Here is a 10885-nt window from a genome sequence, read left to right as displayed (position 1 = left end):
TTGCAGGAGGAGGAAAAAATCTGGTGCATCCCGGGCTGGGCTTGGGCGTGGGGGGAGGCGGCGGGGAGGGAAACTTAAAATAACTCCAAAGGCTGCCTGCCCTCCCCCTGCCCTGTGCCACGGCTGGCTGCTCCCCGCGTGTTCGAGGGGGTAAAGGAGAGCCACGGCGGGGTCTGCTCCCCCCGCCGTGTGTGCATGCAGGAGCAGGGGTGGGTGAGTGTGCGTGTGAGTGTGCACGCGTGTGCACGGTGTGCTGTGGCCACCAGCGCTGCCCTGCCCCGTGCCAGCCCCGGTGGTTGGCAGGGATGCTGTCAGAGGCTGTGCTGCCCGTGGGTGGGGGTCCCTTTGTCCGCCCTCGCCGCTGGGAGCACCCAGCCTTCGCCCTGCAGCCTCTCCCCTCTTTGTTCTCTCCTTTTTTTCGCCCTGGCTGTGGTGAGACAGGCTGGGGAGTGGCGATGCTTCGGCCCCCGCGCCCGCCCACCCGCTGCTGCGTGGGTGCCAGCACCCAACTACCGGGGAAGTTGGTTTTGTCTGTGCTTGGCCCCGGGAATGCACCCGGCATCGGCCACGGGGCCCTCGGGAGCTGTGCTCCTTCACAGGTGTCTCGAGGGGTGGTAGGGGGGGTCACATCCAGCCACCTCTCACTTAAGGATGGAGATGGAAGGGGTCCCTCTGCTCAGCCGGTCCAGGCAGGGGGTGGGTGTCCCCTACCCTGACATCAGGCAGGGAATTCAGCCCTTCCCTATAGCTGGGTCAGTCCCAGGGACCCCAAACTTGCTCAAGGTCTGCTAGCACCTGGATCCTTGGGGTGCAGATGCCTTTCAGCCCCTCTGGTTGCTCCATGGCTTTCACACCGCCGCTGGTGCGGGGGCTGCTGTGCAGGATCCACCTCCCCCCCCACCCCCGGCCCCGGCAAACCCAGCCTGGGGTTCAGGGCAGTGCCCCCACCGAAGCTGCCCGAAGGTCGCTCCAGCCCCAGCGGTGGCTCTCCCCTCATTTTAATGAGGAATACATTTCCAATGTGCTAATTATTTCCCACCAGACTGCCCCTGAAGCTGCCAGGGTTCACATGCCCGTGGAAAAGGCTCTGTGCTCCTTCTGACAGGCACCCTGTTTCCCCAGGGAGCTGCTGGGGGGCTGTGATTTCCCCCCCCCGGGGGGGCTGGGAGGGTTCAGGGTGGCGGGGAAGCAAATGAGGAGCCACAGGCCCTGGCAGGGCTGCCAAAGGGCTGGTGTCTTTGTGCAAAGGGAGCTTTAGTCTTTGTCAGGAGCCGTCCCTCCCCTCCCAGCAGGATGGGCAGGGAGGGATGCTCGCCCCGTTCTTTTTTTCTGGAATGTCCTGCTCATGGTCTGGGAGATGCTCGTCCCCCTCCTGGGGAGGTGGGCTGGAATGGGAGAGGGTGGGGGGCAGCCTGGGTGGCTCTGATGAGGGAGGTGATGCTGAGAACTGGCGTGGCGATTGCACTGGACTGGGAGGTAGTGGGGTTAGCGCTGGTGGGGGGGGGGTAGCGTGGGTGCCAGGCTCAGTCCTGGTTCCCCACGCAGGAAAGCCGCATAGCTCTCCCAAAATGTGGTTTTTCCCTTTAGGGAAAGGGGGATAAAGGCACCTCTCTGCTGTGTTGGGGTGGGTGTGAGCCTGGGGCATGAACCTGCTCCATCCTGGCTGGACACCTCCACCCCGGTGGGGAGGGCATGTCTGTCCCCCCCCGTTGTCCTCCTCCCCTCTCCCTCCTTCCCTTCCCTGGTGCTCACAGCATCAGCCTCGCAGCAGAGGCCCAGCCTGGTGGGAAACACCCACCCGTGCCTGCCTCTGCTTTCTTTTTCCACCAAGAAATTCTCCGTACCGAAGCCTTGCCGTGGGAGCAGGGAGGCCCTGGGTGCCCTTTGCTGTTGCAGGGACCCAGGTGGGTGCTGCCTTGGCACCGGCTGGAACCAGCGGTCCCCACGGGCCGCTGCCATGGGGCTAAAAGACCCCACTACCACGTCTGCCGGGGGGAGCAGGGCCGGGGGGACATAGCCCAGCAGTGCAGAGTTTAATTATAGAAATCGATTCTCCTCGTTGCCATGCATCGATCCCAGCCAGGGTGCATGGTGGCTGCCTCTGCTCCCCAGGGACATGCCTGGCACGCACAGACGATGTCCCACGGCGTGGAGCATGGCCCGGGGCTGCAGGGAGCATCCCCACGCAGCCGGGGCTCGGTGCCCGGGGAGGGGGACGGGGCCAGCCTGGCTGCGGTCTGTCTCGGGGTCAGAAAAGGAGGCAAACGGGTACGGGTGTCCCCAGGGTGCTGCGTGCATGGACGAGTTCATTGAGGCTCCTGCTGTTAAGATTTTCTTTCCAAGCATGTTGGGGAGGAAAGAGGGAGGCTGCAGGCTGCAGGGGTGTTTCGGAGAGGCTCGAGGGTGCAGCAGAGTGGGGTTTGAACTGGGCATTGGGAAGCTGCGGTGTGCAAATGGGGAGGAGGAAGGGTGCTGTGCCGTGGTCCCCGCTTCTGGGGAGGAATCACTTCTCCAGCATTTTGCTCTGCCCCCAGCGCTGGGGTAGCGTCTCTGGCTTGCTATCACTTGCAATTGTGAAGCACAAATTGCCACTTGCTCCGGCCCTGCAGCTCTTGGCTTGGAGGTGCTGGACCTCCAGCAAAGCAGCGTGATGGGGGCTGGCACCCACAGTCCTGGGGGGCTGTGCTCGGGAAGGGGCAGCGCTGGCGTGGGGCTGGACAGGAGTTGGTGGGGAGGTATGAGAAGGACGGAGACTCCCTTTTGTGCCAGCTCTGTGGCTGTGAAGTTCTTCCATTGCCAGCGCTTTGCTCACTTGGCTCTTTCCCAGCAGCTGTGGTCAAGTCTTGTGACTTATTATTAAAACATCTCTAGGTGGAGGCGAGAGATGCCTGGTCCGAGGTCCCCAGGATGGAGTGTAGAGGCTGCTTGGCCAAGCTTTGCAGAATTATTGGATTCAAAAAGCAGCGAGCAATTTTGTTAGCATCATCTGGGGAGGTCTGGAGCCCGCGATGGGTCCATGCGAATGGGTCTTACCCACCAGACAGGCTCCATCTCCAGCAGCCGCAGCAACGCGTGTGGATCTGGGGAGGTCCCAGCTCATCACCGCAAGGATCTTCAGCTCGAGATGGGAGAGCGTGTGCTGTTACCCATCAGCTGTGCTTGCTCCCCATCAAAGGTCCTCATTAACCCCCCTCCTGGCTGTGCCAGGCTGCAGGTGCACCAAGGCTCGGAGGCACTCAGCAAAGGAGCTTAAATGCTTGTTAAAAAAATTACTGATTTGCTCCTCGCCACCCAATGGGGATAATAAAACTTTGCTGTCAGCTGTTTTTATTTTTTTCCCTCCCCCTGCATGGTTTCCACTTTCAGAATAAATGCAAATGAAGAATTCTTTTTTTTTTAAATTCATCTCCAACAGAAGGGCTGATGGAGAGGGCTGGGTGGGGGCGGGAGGAAGAGGAAGCGGGGGGACAAACACTTATGGTTTGTTTGTTTTTCCCCCCCCTCCTATGCTGAAATGTTCTGATTGCAAAGGGGAGGGTGAAGAAAGATGATGCATTTGTGCTTCTAGTACAGCTAATAGCTCCAGGCTGGGAAATGTAGCATCTGCACTCCAGTCCTAAACTGGGAACCAGTGTTCCAGCATAGCGGGGAAAGGAGAGTCAAAGAGCAGCCTCTCTTCCAGTCCCACCCCCATAGCCCCTTGCTCAGGTCACCCCATCCCGTCTCAGCGCTCAGACCTTGGAAAGGGACATCTGAAAAAGGCTGGGCCATGGCCGTGGGTGGAGGCGAGGGCTCCCCGGGCTGTGGGTGCCGGCGCTGCTCCTCCTCGCCCACGGGTGCTTCTCTGCTCCAGCCGAGCCTGCGAACGGCCGCTTTGGCTGGCGTTGTCGGATCTCCGCCACCTCAAGTTCATATATTTCAATTACAGCCCGTTAAAAGCCTCCATGTTTCAGGAGCTGCCCAGATTTATGGCTCCTGTCCTGTGGCCAGCCCCGGCATCCTCCTGCCTTTCCCTGAGCTGCACCTCTTGCTCTGGGGCTGCAGCCCCACAGAGCACTGGGGGGCTGTGGGTCAGCCCCCAGCCCCCTGCCCGGCTCTCGCTGCTCCGCGAGCTCTCACCCACCTCGCTGCAGCCACAACGATGGGAAACAGCGTTTGGCTCCTGACCTGCCAGAATTTCCCCCGATCTCCCCTTTCCCAAAGTGCCCGATGTTTTCCCTGTGAGCACCCTGGGATTACAGGCATCAAAATCTTACGGTCACTGGCTCTCATTAATTGGCTTAATTACCCTTGGGAGGCAGGGATACCCAAGGTGGGGAAGGGATGCTGTAACTCCCAGCTCAGTAGCTTCACTCCCAGAGAGATGGTTTTGAAAAGTGGTTGTGGCATCTGGTCTGGTTTTCGTGGTTTTCTTTTTAAGGGGATATTTTGAGCTGAAATGGGACCAAGTGCAGAATGACAGAGGCTCAGATCCTGTGCCCGCCTGAGCTCGGAGGGAGCTGGCAGCTTGCCGTGGGAGCGGGAGGGAGGGATGGAGCGCTGGGATGGGATTTCGGGGGGGTGCGTTGCCCAGTGTAGGATCCCTCCGTCCTGCCTGTGGTGCAGGCAGGGGAGGAAGGAGAGGAAAGGGATGAAAATGGAGAGGCGAATCCAACGACGTGCAGGGAGGAAAGGGCTGCACAGGGACCTGGCCCAGGGGCTGCGGCGCTGGGTGCCCGGGGCAGCCGGGGTGCCCTGGCTTTGATCTTTTGCTCTGACACAGATCTCCAGCTGGATACCAGGCACGGCACCGCAGGCCACATGCATTTCTAAAGCGCTGGCATGTTTCAGAAGCCAAATTCCTACAGAATTGGTGTGCATAAAGCATATGCATCTTGCAGGCCTGTAGTCGGCCTCACGGCACCACCTTGCCCATCTCCTGCTCTGCCTGGAAGCTCCTTAGCGACCCTGTGTGCACCAGGCTCCCAATATTTTTGGATACCTGGAGACAAGGCTGCCTTAGAGAGAAATCCTTGCTCCGGCTGCCCAACATCTGGGCTTGCCGACCCCTCTCCTGGCCTCGCCAAGGAGCTCGAGTCATGCTCCTCTTCCCGAGCATCCCTTCGCTCGCTGCTGGCTCCACGGGCTGGAGCCGGGGCTCGCAATCCCATCCATCTGTCAGCGGCTCGGAGGCGGCTCGGCCGAGCTGAGTGGCACAGTAATAGGGTGTGAAACAACCACCTGTCAGTTGACTTTCCTTCTGCGGCTGCTATGGCGCTTGGCAAGGGCAGAGCTGGAGATGAATAAACTCTGCGCTCCCGTGTTATTTGGAGGGATGCTGTCACGGCACTCAGGGTTTTTATTTGGCTCGGTGGTTTTATGTTAATGAACCAGCTCTCTCGCGCTCCGAAAAGAGAAGGGGAAAAGTGTCACTTTGGATCTTCACGCATGGAAAAATACAGCACCTCCCTCCCGCAATTAGAGTCGGATCTCCGGGAAAGCGCATGGGGAGGCAGGCAAGGCTGGAGACATGGGCGTCTGCCTCCGCCGAGGCAGCCGTCGGCTGAGCCCGCTGCGGCCGTCTCCTGCCCCGCTTTGGCCAGCACGTGCCTTTTTCTGGCTTCAATATCCCGTTTGCAGTGGTCTTGCTAGACCCACCCAGGGGGGAGGCCCAAAGAGCCCGTGTTTGCTCCTCTTCCCGCATCACATGGATGAGACCGTCCCAAAGTGCTCTGCCTCTCGGGAGGGCTGGAAGGGCAGCGCTGGATCCTGGCAGCTCCCGACCTCGGGAGACTGTGATGCTTTCAGGAGAGAGGAGGGCAGCGTGGTTTTGGATGACATGACCTCCTCCCTGGTGCTGCGGGGCTGGTTTTGATCATTTTTGCTTCCCAGATAATTTCTTGCTTCCCAAATCATTTTTGCCCCTGTGGAGCATCTCCAGTAGGAAGGGACCTCCAGCGCCTGGCAGCCCTGGGGACCAGCAGCCCGTGGGTACATCGTGGGGCGAGGAGGAGCACGAGCCTGGTGCTGGCCAGATCCAGCTCGGATCAGTGGGTATCACCAAAGGAGCGTGAAGCGGAGAGGAGATGCAGTGAGAGCCGCAGAGCTGTGGTCCTCCTCCGGCCGACCACGCCGCGCGTGCCTGCTGCAGCCGAGCGCCCGTGGCCCAGGGGTCTGGCCGGCCCCGCGCTGGGTCCCTTGTAGAAGTGGGGGACAAGGCTATGGGGGTCACATCTCAATGGCCCCACTGCCACCAGAAAGCAGCGGAGCAGAGGCAGCGCCTGCCTGCTCGGCCGTGCAACAGGCAGCCCCAGCGCTGCCTGTGGGCTGCAGAATCTGTCTCATTTCAGGAGGATTAATGATTCCGGCGTAATTTGAAAAACATTATATGGCTCATTAAAAACACATTGCCCAGACCAAACACAGAGTAGTTGCGTGTTTCCAGCCCTGCCAGCTCACCTCCCCGTGCCAGCCCGTGGCATCCGCCCTCTGCCTGCTGGGCTGCAGGGGATGATGGCGAGGCCGAAGGCTGTGCTTACCACATGCGGATCGTGCCTGGCCGGGTGCATGCGGGGCAGCCGTCCGCCTTCCCTTCCTCCTCCAGCGGCTTCTGGGAGCACTCAGGGCAGCCAGCCAGGTCGGGCACGGTGTCCCCTTGGGATTTTTTGGTGATGCCGAGGTGTGGGTGTGATTTGGGGAAAAGACATCAGTGCACGGCTGTTCAGAGCATCCTCTGCCCTTGCCTCCCCTCCGTGGCACATGGAGCTGCCAAGCCCTGGGCGAGCATGGGAGGCTCCCGGGGAGCCCTTGTCCCTTCAAATGGGACCTGATTTCCAGGGCTTCACAGGGCAAAGGGGACTGGGAGTGTGTCTCCTTCGCCCCATACCTGCTCCGTTTCTCCCTCCTCCCTTCCCGCACGCCTCCTCCTTTCTCTCGCCTTCACTGCTTCCTTTCAACTCTCTCTGTGGTGGGGGGAATCAAAGAGGAGAGCAGTTTGGGATTTTCAGTCCTTCCTCATCCGCTGCACTGCGTGAAAAGCAAAGCCTCTAAAGGACACTCAAGGACACTGAGATGGCACCTTCCCCACTCCTCTCCCTGCCCTCCTCCTCTTCCTCCTTGGCAGAAAGCAATGCCCTGCTCCTGCCCCGCTGAACCTGCCCCGGAGAACCGCCTGTGGCACGGCCAGAGCTTGGCTGGACTGCTCCGCCGCAGCTCCTGGCTCCATCTGTGCCTCCGTTTTGTTCCCCCCGTGTGAGCTGCCCAGGCTCAGCAGTGTGAAGCAGCACCTTCTCCATGCCTGAGGTCCCTCAGGGCCAGCTGGCCACTGGAGTCCTTGGACAGGGACCTGTGCTGCTCCCTCGAGGCTTACACGAGGGTGCAAAAGCAAACAAGGGCCCCTGCTCCTGCTGAACCCCGGGGAACCAGCACACGCGGGTGGCTTGGGGCAGGATGGCTTCGGTCTGGGCACTGCCAGGGTCTCCATCCCCAGGATGCGGCAGGACCATGAGCGAATTCCTCAGCCACCCCGCGACTCGGTATCTCAGCCAAAATAACTCCGGGGAGGTTGTGGTGCTCTGCAGATAATAATTAGCTCTTTTCAGCTGTCAGTCCCAGCTCTTCATAGAAGCAAGTCTGTTATCTCCCCTCCACATGTGGGGAAGCCAAGGTGCTCCTAGGGCAAGTCCTTGGCCCAAGGTCACGTAGGGTTGAAGTGGAGACCGAATCCAGGAGCCAGGACCTGCTGCCAGGGTCTCAGCTTGGGCGGCTCAGCAGCAGGGGCAGCGCTGCCCGCTGGAAACACCCCCAGCCTTTTCCTCCCCCCAACACCAAGAAAATCCTGAGGATGAGGTTGGAGAGCTCGGTCTTTCTCCATGGAAAATGTTGTGTAAGAGGAGCCACGTTTGTCCCCCTCCTTTTTCTAATTTCCACTAGAAAAGCTGTATTTTGTCACTGAGGTCTCATTGCAAGCCGGGGAGAGGAAGGATGTTCTTCTTGCAGGTAAGACCTACCTTTGGGAGCGGGAGCATCGCCCCTTGCGCCAGGTTAGGCAGGTTGCCTCCTGCCTCCGGGCTCTGCTGCCCGTGTCTGGGCAGGCTGGCAGGGCTGGCTGGGGTCCCCGGGTCCCTCTGGGCACCGGCGGCCGAGCACCCTGCCCTCGCCGAGGGCTGCCGGGTACCACAGCCACCAACAGCAGCAAATTTGCTCTGGAGTGTTTCCTGGCATATTACAAAACATGGCATAAATAATTAAACCTGAACTGCAATTATCAAGACAAATGAATAAAGCACATTTAGGAAGGATTTTCCACTTTTATTTCGTGCTTCTTGTTTCTCTCCCATTATGCCTTTAAGATTATTTACTCATTCTGGGTGTGAAATCCATTCCTGAACCACGAGCCTTTGAATCCACACCCTGATCCGCAGGGATGCGTGCGGCCCCAGCCAGTCCCAGCGACGGGGGGGGGGTGGGGAGCTGCATATCGCAACCGAACCCCCCCACTTGGGTCTGAGGGTGAAAACCCACCGCAAAGCCAGGGACAACGGGGCTTGGCTGAGCCCCAGGCCGCCCTGGAAGCATCCTGAGCATGGCACGGCAGAGCTTCAGCAGCGTTCGCAGGGTTGCTGAGCCCTTCACTGCCATTTATTGGGGTTGCAGCCATGCAGGGGTTAGAAACGGCATTCATCGCCCTGCTACCCTTCTCCTCCTCCTCCTTGCTGGGCAAGGGGGGCCCCGCAGAGCCCCCCCTGAGCTGCCTGGGCTTGCCCTGTGGCTGAACCTAGAGGGCAGCAATGGAAGAACTGACACACGAGCAAGAACACGCAGAGCAGAGCCGGGCTTGGGGCAAGGGGACAGATGTCCCGTGGCCGTGGGCGTGATGGATGAGCCGAGCTGCCTCCCGGCACCGGGTGCAGCTTTGCCGGCTCGCCGGCAAAGAAAGAAGTCCTTGTGGGCGCCGAGGTCTCGCCGGCTCGGCTGTCCCCTGCCTGCCCCTGCCCTTGTCACCCCGCTCCTCCAGGCACAGGGGCTTGCAGAGGGGAGGAGAAAACCACCCCGTGTCCCGAAAAACAGAGGCTCAAGGCAGCTCTGGGCTGTTTTGCTGGGAGCCAGGCACTGCCCGGGCTCAGCTGCCTGCGGGCAGGATGCTTGGGGGGTCCGGACCCGTGGGGCAGAGGGTGGGGGAGCCCTGTGCAGTGCCTCTCCCCTCCCCATACTCACCCATCTCGGTTTTCGCCATCGTGCTCACTTGCAGGGAGCATGGCAGTGTGAGGCTGGCCCATACCCGTCAGCAGGTTCAAGCCCCGCTGTGCTTTTCGGTGCTGGGATTTTGGAGCCGACGTTGCCCAGGCGGGGAGCTGGCAGGTCCCCAGGACAGGCTGTGCTGCTGCGCACATCAGGGCACAACAAGGTTGTGCAGCTTCACTCACGATAGAAAGGTCCAACCTGAGTATTTGCCAGAAAAAAACCCACAGTAAACCCACATACTCTGATTCTCCCTTGCTCTTCCATGCCCATAACTCCTCTTCCCAACAAGAGTCCCGCGCTTGGGTTGGGAGGCTGAGCCAGAGAGGGTCCCCTTGGTGAGACCCCGCAGTAGCTGCAGAGCACCCATCCGAGGGGGGTGTTTCGGGGTCCGTTTGCAGTCTGTGTGTGCATCTGCCTCCCTGTGCCTGGGAGCAAACCCCACATGCCCAGGGAGGGCCGTGTCCGGCACTGCGGGCACGGGATAGAAGGCGGCTGCCGCTCTCGTGCCCTCGCGGTGGGGCACAGCCTGGCTCCCCATCGCTCTCCGCGCCGTGTTTCATTCTCCGATGCTTTCTGCTGCTCCTCTTTTGTTTCAGATTTATTATGTGTTTGCTTGCTCTGATTTATTTGTTTATTCCCCCTCCATCCCCGGCAAACTTTCCCGCCTGGATTGCATTCATTCATGAATCTCCTCCTTTCCTGTCCCTAACCAGGGCTCGATCGAATTGCAGGAGGGAAGAAGCCAGGACTCTGTTCCCTCTGTTTAAAGTCTCCAGGTCAGTACCGGGGCCGGGGGCCAGCAGCGTGCTCCTCCCCACCCTGCTTGTTTCATGTTTGATGTTCGCTCCTTCCCCGACCCTCTCCCGGGTGCAGGGACTGTTGTGGGTGAGGGCAGCACCTGTGGCTCGTTTTTCTGGGTGTTTATAGGAGGGTGCTGCCTGGTTTCTGGTTTGCATTGATGATGAAGGCATCAGCTCCCACCCTTTTTGCAGGGGAGGGAGGGGTTTTGAGGCTGGGCATGGTGTCTGCAGCTGGAGGCATCACTGTTGCTCCTGGAGGGACCAGCTTTCTCTCCACCAAACGCTGGAACTTGCTAGGTTTGAGGTTTGGGGAAAGCTTTCAAAGGGGAAAGGGAGGAAGATGTGGGCTCTCTGGGGGTTAGGTGGAGAGGCAGGTGCCTTATCTAGGAGCTGGCTGTGGAAGTGTGGCTGGTTTAGAAAAGCTGTGAGAGGGGAAATGCAGTGGAATCTGTTCAGTAGCAACCCCTGCTGGGTCTGCCATAATAATAGATGTTATTTCTGTGGCATCTGTTGGCCTCTAATGGGCTGGGTGTTCATGTTGCCAGAGATGGTTCCAGTGTCTCAGCAAAGATTTCAACATTTCTTTTTGGGGAGGCTGAGGAGTGCACCAGAGCCCTGGCAATCAGGGCAGCAGCTCCGAGCTAAAATAATCCCAAGAGCAGCAGCAGCAGCACCGGTCAGTCCCGGTCCAGGTGATCAGAAAACCACCTGCCTTCAGAAAAACCTCCTTTTCCTCCAGCAACATCCGTGCTCTCCAAAAGCCCATCCCGTAGCCATTCCCCAGGGCTGAGAGCCGCAGGCATCACGCAGCATCCCTGGAGGGACACCGGTCCGCACCATCCCATTTCCTTCTGCTTTAGGCT

The sequence above is a fragment of the Gymnogyps californianus genome, chromosome 28 (assembly GCF_018139145.2).
Source record: "Gymnogyps californianus isolate 813 chromosome 28, ASM1813914v2, whole genome shotgun sequence".
Classification (NCBI taxonomy): domain Eukaryota; kingdom Metazoa; phylum Chordata; class Aves; order Accipitriformes; family Cathartidae; genus Gymnogyps; species Gymnogyps californianus.
Note: the sequence above shows the minus strand (reverse complement) of the source record.